This window comes from Apodemus sylvaticus, chromosome 17 (assembly GCF_947179515.1).
Source record: "Apodemus sylvaticus chromosome 17, mApoSyl1.1, whole genome shotgun sequence".
NCBI lineage: Eukaryota > Metazoa > Chordata > Mammalia > Rodentia > Muridae > Apodemus > Apodemus sylvaticus.
This window is the reverse complement of record NC_067488.1, coordinates 53,501,523-53,511,673: the sequence shown is the minus strand read 5'-3', so window position 1 is coordinate 53,511,673 and position 10,151 is coordinate 53,501,523. Positions and strand designations below refer to the sequence as shown.

Below are 10,151 nucleotides of genomic sequence, written 5' to 3'. Positions count from 1 at the left end.
CCGCGTCCAGCTACTGCGCAAGCGCGTTGGAGCCTCAGCTGCCCGCACCTCTTCCTGCGGGCCGCTGGTTGTCACGCAGCGCATGTGCAAGCCCGCCCTGGAAACAGTCGCTGGGAGGAACTTCGGGTCTCGCGCGTGCGCACAGGGAGCGCGGGCTGCCAGGCCCACGCCACCGTCCGCGCGGGTTAAGCACGTTGGTCACGTGTTGACCGCCGTCCCGGTTTGAGGAGGTTCGCGCGCCAATCGCTGCTGAGACACTGGCGGGAGGAGTTGTGGTCAGTGACTTTGGAGGCCTCTGATGGTGTGGTGGGTGGCTGAGGAGGCAGGCCGTGAATCTTGGAGCACGAGGCGTGTGCAACGTGATTCTCACGTGGATGGGCCATAGGGAGGGTGGATCGCAACCTGCGGCTTGGAAGCTTAAGGTGGCTCTTCCCGATATGGGGCCGGAGAGCTCTGAATGACGGACTCCAAAGGCCACCTGCCCCAATTGCTGTCTTTTGATAGACGTCCACAGATTTCCTCGTTGGGAGCTGTAAAGGTGAAGTAAATTTGCCCAAAGCTGTACGATCAGTTAGGGGCCACAGGAGATGAAGTCCCCGGAGGGATTCAGCTGCGGGACGAACTACCTGCGTGCTGGATCGGGACTCGTGGGTTTTTTGTGTGTGTGCTTTTAGCTGACTGCAGCACTTACAAGCGGCTCAGTTGTTTAAGGGGATTCCGATCCCAGCCCTCGGGAGGCAGAGGCGAGGCAGGTCTACAGAGTGAGTAACAGGACAGCCAGGGCTACACAGAAAAACCCTGTCTCGAACCCTCCTCCCTCCCCCTCACCCCAAAGATACTGATTAAAAGGGGATTCCGGTTGGTCTAATTCTTCTGATTAAGTTTTAAAGAGAATGCGAACCAGAATGCCAGACCCATCCTAACCATCTAGAAACTGGTCTCAGAGAAACTAGCATTTCTAGAACAAGAGTTCCTAACTTTTGAGAGAGGAGAAAAGGGGTTCCAAGGAGAAATCAAGTCTCTTCTTTTCAGGGTGTTTCATCTATCGATCGACAAGAACTGCAAAAGGAGAGTAGCTGGCACGGTGGTAGAGTACTGCCTAGCACGTGGAAAACCCTAAATTCAGCCCCCCCAAATCCAGCCCAGTGAAAGAAAAAACGTATGGCATTTAATGTATAAATTTATTCTTGATTCAATTAGGTGTGCTTTGAAAAGTGTTAAACGTGCAGATATTTTTCTTGTCATTCTCTACACATTTCAGCTATGTCATTAACATGTTTGGTAATATAAGTACTCCAGAGGTAATTTAAGTATCTGAAATCAGTCAGGTCATGGGGATTTCCAGCTCAAGTCACAGTTACTGGAAGGCTGAGGCAAGAGGATGAGCCCAGGCCAGCCAGAGTAACGAGACCTACAATCACAGCTATTCAGACAGTTGAGGCAGGAGGATGAAAACTTTAAGGCCTATTCTGGGTCACAGATAAAAATCAAATCTATTTTGAGCATGCCTGAACAACTTAGACCCCATCTCAAAACAAAAATGGCTGGGCATGGTGGTGCTCCCTTTAATTCCCAGTACTTGAGAGGACGAGGCAGATCTCTGAATTCCAGGCTAGCTTGATCTCCACAGTTCCAAGACAGCCAGCACCATATAACGAGACCCTGTGTCAAAAACAGACACACAACCAAATAAAGAAAAACCAGAAAGGGTTGAGGATATCCAGGTTCGGTTCTCAGAATTCACATGACAGCTCACAACCCTCCATAACAGCATCGTAGACCTTAACACAACAGACTCCATTGATGCCAGTGCCATTCAGGCCATAAAATTCAGCAAACATTACCGCTTGACAAAATGAAAACAGATCAATGCCATCAAAGGCCATAGTTCCATAGTCTCTAAATGTACTAACCTTGCTTAACTGAAGTATGTCAACCCAAATTGTTTTTGTGCTTACCTCACCCTGAGTAAGACTTTGGGTTACATTGGGATTCTAAACACCCAGGAATGTCACTGGTCAGCTAACAGACTTTCTGTTGGCTTAAATCCACTTCGGAGCAGCAGTCTTCTGGTAGATACACAGCACTGGAAATTTAAAACATTCATATTCAAAATTAAGATTTGAAAAAGAGAGATGACTTATCTAAAGATTTTGTATCTGCTCGCATAAGCACTAGGGAAACCCACCATACAGGGTTGTCTCTTCCCGGCATCTCTTGTATTCTATGTCCTGTGATTAAACACTGGGAAAGCACAACAGCCCAGCCCAGACAGGGTGATTAAATTGCCCAGATCCTTCAGTAATGAAGATAGGGGTCTCCCTAACTCCAGGTATAGAACCAAGACCCACGAAAGTGCTTGCTGAGGGTAGAGGAAGTACAGATGAGGTAGAACAGGAAGGTAGTTATAAATACCAGCAGAGGCCATGTGACTTGACAGAAAAGAGGTTTGTAACTGACAGGAACATTTTTGTCCTCTTAGGAACATGTTTATGCATACAGTAAGCAGATACTGTGTTTTCTCCTATTTCTTTATAATGAAAATGTAACATCTATTGAGAAAATGTCAGTAGTTATGTCTCAAGTCTCTATTGCCATATTTAAGGTATAGGACTAATCATTCTTCTAAAGACTTTGCTACCTAAGCCCTTGGGAGACCAGAACCTTACATTCAAGGTTGCAGTCGCTGGGCATGGGAACAACAATATTTTGTGTTTTCTTACCTGGATTTTGATTTCCCCCCTTCAGTGTGATTGTTTATCTGTTATGGCCCTGAGTATATAACTTGGTTTTGATTTTTATAGCTCACTTAAAGAGACTTTGGATTTTTTTAAAGTGTTGGGACTTGTAAAGACTTTGGGGTTTTAAGAAATACTTATTTTATATATGTGTCTGAGCACATGTCTGTGTACCACATGCAAGCAGTGCCCTCAAGCCAGACAAGTGTGTTAAATTTCCTGAAACATTATAAATTGTTATGAGACACCCTTGTCTCCACTCCCAAATTTTTACTTTAATAAATTCTTTTAAATTTTATGTTTTTTTGTCTGAATGTGTGTCTGTATAGCACAAATGTCCCTGATACCCTTGGAAGCCAGAAGGTGCCAGGTTAGTTCTGCAACTGGCGTTACAGATGAGTGATTGTGAGCTGCCATGTGGGTTCTGCGAATTGAACTCAGGTCCTCTGAAAAAGCAGCCAGTGCTCTTGGCCGTTGACCCATCACCAGCTCTGCATTAGGGGCTTTTAAAACGCTGGAGTACATTGTACATTATCAAGTAAACATGAGACTTTGGGGACTAGAGGTGAAAGTTAAGGTTTTAAAATGATGTGTGTGTTTGATTTTGATACAACGTAGGCTCCCCTGTGGAGAAAGCCTCAGTGTTGGCTCATCTACATCATGTGCCCCATGGGCACATCTGTGGGGGCTTGTCCTGACTGGCTTAACTGCTGTGGGACGATCCACCCTAAATATGGGAGGGACCTGTTAGTGCTCAGATAAAACAACATGGAAGCCAGAGAGTTTTGCTCTTTTGCCTACTTGGCCTTCACTCCTGATGCCCAGTTCATCTAGTCTGTTGCTGCTGCTGATCCTTCAGCTGACTTTAGGACCAGCTTCTTCAGGCTTCTAGTGTTGATAGAAGGCCCGAAGCTCCTTGGGAACCCTCCAGGCCTTCAGCACCAATGTTGGAGTACCGAGGTAGGTACCCAGCCTTTGGGCCTGAGCACATACCAGGTTCTTGGTCTTTGTAGTGTGAGACAACTGTTCTGGATTACCCAGACCATGTTGTGTAAGCTAATAAATCTCACTATATACCCATCCTCTCAGCCCTAAGATTGTGCACCCTGTCCAAGGGTCAGCTCCTCCCCTTTGTATAGTACCTGGCTCTGTTCCTAATGAGTGGACAAATGTGACAAAGGAGTCTTCCCCTATTTGCCTTGACTGAGTCTCTTATTTATACCAGCTATTTAAATGGAGAGAATTAACTTTCCCAGCCCCTGAAGTACTCAACCTCTGAGCTATGTCTTTTGTCCCAGAATACATGAGAGCCACCACATTTCTTTCCTTAATGCCACCGTTCACTGCTCTGCTCATTTCATCTTGGCACGTGCTGTTCTTCTTCATGCCGGACACTGGTATGGGCTGGTGAGGGGCGTGGGAATGAATCTTGAGACTCTGGTGAAGATGGAGGGTGAGCTCTGGGCTAGACGGTAGCATTCCATTCCAGGAAGGAGGGAACAATGTAAAATACCACAGAGGAGTGAACAGAGGTGAGCTCTCACTTTAAAAGAGACAGTGAGGCTGGAGTGAGAACCCAGAAAAAGGATCCCGGAAGTTGTGCTGTTTGTTCCTGCTGGCAACAGACGTGCTCTTATTTGTAAACCAGACATCAGAAAACAGCTGGCCAAAATAGCACTTGTGTGGGTTCTGCCAGTATTCGAGACAGTCCTGATTTTCATCTTATCGTTGATAAGATGAAACCAGATGCAGCCCCTTGGCTACAGGCTGGGCTTCCCCTGGGCACACACTGCCTCTACTGCAAAGCTCCCTCCGTGTTAATAAACTTTTACTATACTTTATTTTCTGATGATGGATATTTTGGTACATCCGAAAGTAGGCCAGGAAGGATTTGCCATAACTTAGGAATTGAGTGAAGTTCTTAGGAAAAGGCCCACAGCAAAAGAGACCTTTTCCTAGGGCTTGGGCATGCTTTTCCTCCAATCTTTTCCCCAGGTCCTAGATTTGTAACCAGATTCCATTATGGAATCTTAATGGTTTAGGATTTGAAGAGGCTCAAAATTCAAAGCCTCCACCCTCATCTGTGACTGCTGCCACAGTCTTTCATCTTGAGTAAAAACATCTCCATACTTCCAGATGCTTGGGGGACAAACCATCCTCTTAGATCCCTACATCTAATCAGTAAATGCATTCATTCACTCCTCCTCCAAGGCACACATGTCCATCACCCAGCCACAGGCCAGTTAATGTTAACCTGGCTAATGATACTTAGGATTTTTCGTTAAACACTAGCCTAGATATTGCTGTGAAGGCAGTTTTGAGAGTCAGACTCCATCTGCAATGTTAGCTACTTCCTTCTATCCAGCCTGTTGTCCTTCTGTATAAACTTTGAACTTCCAGTTTTGCCAATGTTATGAGTCAGCCCCTTAAAATATCTCTCTCAAAAAATGAAACACTTGATGACTACAGTTGTTCTTTCTATAATGTTATATGGCCATTACTGGTTGTTAGAACTGCCTTTTCCTGTTGGGTAGTCCAGCTGGTTGTGAGTCTTCGCCTGATAGGATGACCTGGACTTTTACTCCTAATGGGTTTGGACCATTTACTCTTCTGCCTCAGTTGAACTGTCTTTAGCTCATTGCTGAAGCTAGTCACAAAGACATGGTGATCCTGGCAAGCGTGCTGAGTGGTCCAGTATCCAGACATGTCCTCACCTCCAGCTTCCCTTGAATAGTGAGCATCTGTCACCCAGACAGCACAGTAATTCCCTTCTTTGCCAGTTTCTTCAGAGCCATGGGGAACCTAACGTGGCTGAGCACTCTTAACCTGCCGATTGAATGGAATCATTTCCTAGTGGAAGCATCCAAGCATCTTACCTTTGGCACAACACCCCTGGGCCAGCAGAGCATAACTTCCAGGGATGGGAAACAATGCTGCTAGTCACTGGGGTTAGTAGGTAATAGTGACACTCTTGTTCCCACCTCTTGCTTTCTGGAACTCAAGCTACTAGACCACACAAGGCAGCTAGCACCCCTATTGGTTCTGTTTCTGTCAGCTCTAAGGCAAGAGCAGGTCTTTCTCACTACCTCTGCTGTCATGTCTTCCCCAGCCACTATCCTCTGTCTAAACCACTGCCAAGGCTTCTGAAGCTATGAATAAGTCAGTGAGTGAGTATGTAGAATGGCCCTTGAACCATACATGAGTTTGGTGGAAACATGAGGAGATGGGATTTTAGGCTAAGGAAATAATTCAGTGTGGAGAGTTGTAACAAGTCAGCTTGCTGGTTGTGAGGAGGGGTGGGGGAAAGAGCAGGTTGGGGTATAGTGAGAAGGCTTCTGTAAAAGTTTGCTTATTGTGATGCTTTGTATCTGCTTGGCTCAGGGAGTGGCACTATTAGGAGGTGTAGCCTTGTTAGAGTATGTGTGTCACTGTGGGCATGGGCTTTAGGACACTCATCTCAGCTGCCTAAAAGCCAGTATTCCACTAGCAGCCTTCAGATGAAGATGTAGAGTTCTTAGCTCCTCCTGTATCATGCCTCCCTGGATGCTGCCATGTTCCTGCCTTGATGATCATGGACTGAACCTCTGAGCCTGGAAGCCAGCCCCAATGAAAGTTGTTCTTATAAGAGTTGCCTTGGTCATGGTGTCTGTTCACAGTACCCTAGACACATATTTTATTACTAGTTCAGAACTAGTCTGGGTATCAGAAGTGACTTTAGTGCTATTTAGATAAAAGATCTTACACCGCTAACTAGCTTGCTTTCATAGTACCAGAAGATGTTATATAGGTTTGGGAAGCAGGGAGGGGCAGGAAAAATCATCAATTGTTTTACCCAGAGGTGAGCTCTACAAACTATAGTACCAAGTCACCAAACAAGGTATCCCACTGATGTAATAGTGACTGTTATGAGGGTTGCTCCATTTTTTTCTATAAGATTATTTTATTCATTTTTTAAAAAATTACTTTCTATATTCTTTGTTTACATTCCAAATGATTTCCCCTTTCCTGGTTTCCCCCTCCCCATAAGTCCCATAAACCCTCTTCCCTCTGCCCACTCCCCAATCACCAACCCCCCCTCCAATTTCTCTGTCCTGGTAATCCCCTACAATGCTGCATCAAGCCTTTTCAGGACCAGGGCCCTCTCCGGTTGCACCATTCTTAATTTGAAGCACGCTTCACAAAAAAGATTCATTCCTTATGTTATAAACCCAAGCCAAAGCCCATAGCTAAGGATGTCTTAGGCCCTAGAGGTGAGCATACCACTGTTGTTAGCTACATTGCCATGATGTCAAGCTGCCTTCTAGATACTTATGTCTGTACACATAGACAAATGCTATTCCCAGCCTAGGAGAAGCTCCTGTTTGGTAGGAATGATGGTGAATGCAGAGAGGCATGGGTGTTCAAGGTGCTGAGAAGGGTGACGACTCAGTGTTCTCCCCAAAGAGGACACTCGTGTCACCCCCTCTAAGACTCATGACTGGTTGTGGAAGAAGGGACAGAATGGAAGAGCTGGAGAATAAGGAGAGGACACTGAAAAGCTGCCTTCTGAGCATGGCTTCACAGAGGCTGAGGCTGCCTACCACAGGCCAGCACAAGACTGGGCCCATCAACAGGCAATCATAGATTGGTGTGGGGCTCACGGGCCTCCGGATGACCTGTTGGATACTGATGGATTCTGAGAGTAGGGCAGTTATTGTCTGCAGCTTTGTACTAGCTGAAGTGCCCACCTGGCTGTATTAGTTCTAAGTACATAGCTATCCTGTGCTATAGTTAACTAGACCATAAAATGTATGCCTCTGGGAAGGACTTATAGAGAAGGGGGATGGAGGGCCAGAGATTATAATGGGGAAGTGGGAATAACTGGAGTGCGTTTTATAAACACACGACATGGTTAAAGGACACATTCAGTAAAAAGCATTCTTTAAGCATCATAGAAGGCTGGGGAGATGGCCCAGTCAATGTTTGCCCCACAAACGTGAAGACCAGAGTTCGAATTCCCAGTACTCACATAACACCTGGCATGTCTGTAACTCCAGCGCTTATGAAAGGCAGGGCAGAGACAGGTGACTCCCTGGAGCTTGCTGAGCAGTGCAGGCTCACCAAACAAGTGAGCCCTGGTTCAACTAAAGGCCCTGTCTCAAAAAATTAGCGCATAGGTATGGGGCAGTGAGATAGCTCAGGAAGGTACTCACTGCCAAACCTGATTGATGCCTTTAGTTCAATCCCGCATGGTAGAAGAAGAGAACTGACTCAAGCAACTTGTCCTTTGACTTCCATAGGTTCACCATGGCACATGTGCATAATACTCAGTGGGGGGTTAATTGTAAAAGGTGCAGAGAAGCTAGCAGTTGGAGTATGATATGAGTGAAGGGTGGTAGCAGCAGCAGCACAGCGTTAGCCTGGTGTCTGCTGACTCTCAGGAACAGTTTCCTTCCCTTGGTCTGTATGTAAGGAATGCTGTCAGTGTGGCATCCCAGTGTCAGTATCCCAGAAGCTCCTGGCATTTCCCTGCATCTTCCGCCAGAAAACACAGCCAGCGTCGCTAAGCACCTTCCTCCTGCAGCAAGGACACTCATTTGAATGAGGAGAGGTTTTCTTCTGTATGGAATACATCAAAGAGGAAGGCACCTGGGGAATCTCGCAGACAGTGGGCCACAGGATTGTGGAGAGAAGCAGAGATGAGGTAAATGTTTCCAAGTGTTTTCACACTCTCCTCACTGAGGTGTACAAGACAGGGCCGGGTATGTAGCTCAGTTGGTAGAGTGGCTGCTGCCAGGCACAAGGTCCTGAGTTTGACCCAACCATCAATATGCCTGTAATACCACCACTTGGGAAGGAGGAGCAGGAGGAGAAATTCAAGGTCATCTTAGAACTACATAGTGAATCTGATGCCAGCCTGGGATTCATAAAAGCTTTTTTTTTTTTTCAGAAAGAAAAATTTTAAAAAGCCAAAAGTGTAGAGTACTACCACAAGCAAGATGGATGAATGTGATTTCCCCGAGCCTTTCATTTTGGGGGGCATTTGCTGCTGTGCAGCGCCTTTGATTGGACCCAGGATTTGAAGAAAGGGGTGCTTAACTGTCAAGTGTGCATCAACAAAATGTTCAAAAATGGGTTCTTATACACTGACTCTTGAGGGTTCCCAGAATTATGATGTCATCCCATCTTTGTGTTCCAGTCCAAGACCACAAAGACCTTCATCTACACAGCCGCTTCCACGTGAGCAGAGCTGGTAGGGAGGGTGCTAGCAATGCTGACCCATGATGCTCGTTCCCAAAACCTGCTGCTTGGCTGTGCTTCCAATCCCCAGCTGTCAGTCCATCTGCCCCCTCCGGTGGCCTCAGGTTGAAGTCACCCAGATGCATAGCACTGAAGCTAATTAATGTGTCCTCTGGCTCACAGCAAGCACCGTGGCCTACGGCAGGTGGCAACATTGACACAGGGCGGGGTCCAATTTTAAGCAGCTAAATGTTAGGGGGGCAGAGGTCACTCCATGTCTGGAATTTAATTTCGAAGGTAGGTCCCATTGCGAGGCTTCCTCGTCCTCTCTCCTGCTCTTCATGGCTGTTAGCAGAAAATACCCCATGGGTGGAAGAAGCTTCTGCATACTGCTGCAGTTTTCTTTTTCGTCTTTGTACGATAGAGGAATGGAGGTTGTGGCTGGTTTTGTAGGAGCCGTACTTCCTGTGTCAAGAAAAACCATATGAGGTGTTATTGGAACTAGACTATGACATTATAAAAAACTGTGGAGAAGTGTGATAGTTTATATATGCTTGGGCCAGGGAGTGGCACTATTAGGGGGTGTGGCATTGTTGGAGTAGGTATGTCACTGTGGGTGTGGACTTAAACACCTTAGCCCTAGCTGCCTGGAAGCCAGTCTTCTCCTAGCAGCCTTCAGATGAAGATGTAGAACTCTCAGGTCCTGCACCATGCCTGCCTGCCCTGGATGCTGCCATGTTCCTCCCTTGATGATAATGAACCTGTAAGCCAGCCCCAATAAAATGTTGTCCTTATAAGAGTTGCCTTGGTCATGGTGTCCACAGCAGTAAAACCCTAAGACAGAAGTTGGTACTAGGGACTGGGGTATTGCTATGGTAGGTCAGATCATGTTTTGACTTGGACGAATGTGGATTTTGGGACACTGGATTTGGAAAGCCCTGGGATGTTTTAAGTGGGGCTTAATGAGCCATCCTAGCAAGAATATGGAAGACTTTGTTGCTGAGAATAATTTGAACTGTGCAGACCTGGACCAAGAAGTGTCAGTGAAGAACCTGGAGACCTAGATTTTAGAGACTCTTTGTAGTATTTTGGTGAAGAATGTGGCTACTTGCCCTTGTCTGAAGAATCTGGCTGAGGCTAAGGTGAAGAGACTCAGATTAAATGCATTGACAAAGGAAGTCTCAGAAACGCCCA

The 10,151-nt window shown here is 46.3% G+C and overlaps 1 long non-coding RNA gene across 1 annotated transcript; it reads left to right on the top strand.

Annotated features, from left to right (window-relative positions):
• Window positions 1–66: 66 nt before the first annotated feature.
• Window positions 67–9,756, top strand: LOC127667291 (uncharacterized). Its single transcript, XR_007973871.1, has 3 exons — window positions 67–538; window positions 8,263–8,421; window positions 8,668–9,756. It is a non-coding gene; the product is annotated as an uncharacterized LOC127667291 (long non-coding RNA).
• Window positions 9,757–10,151: the final 395 nt, after the last annotated feature.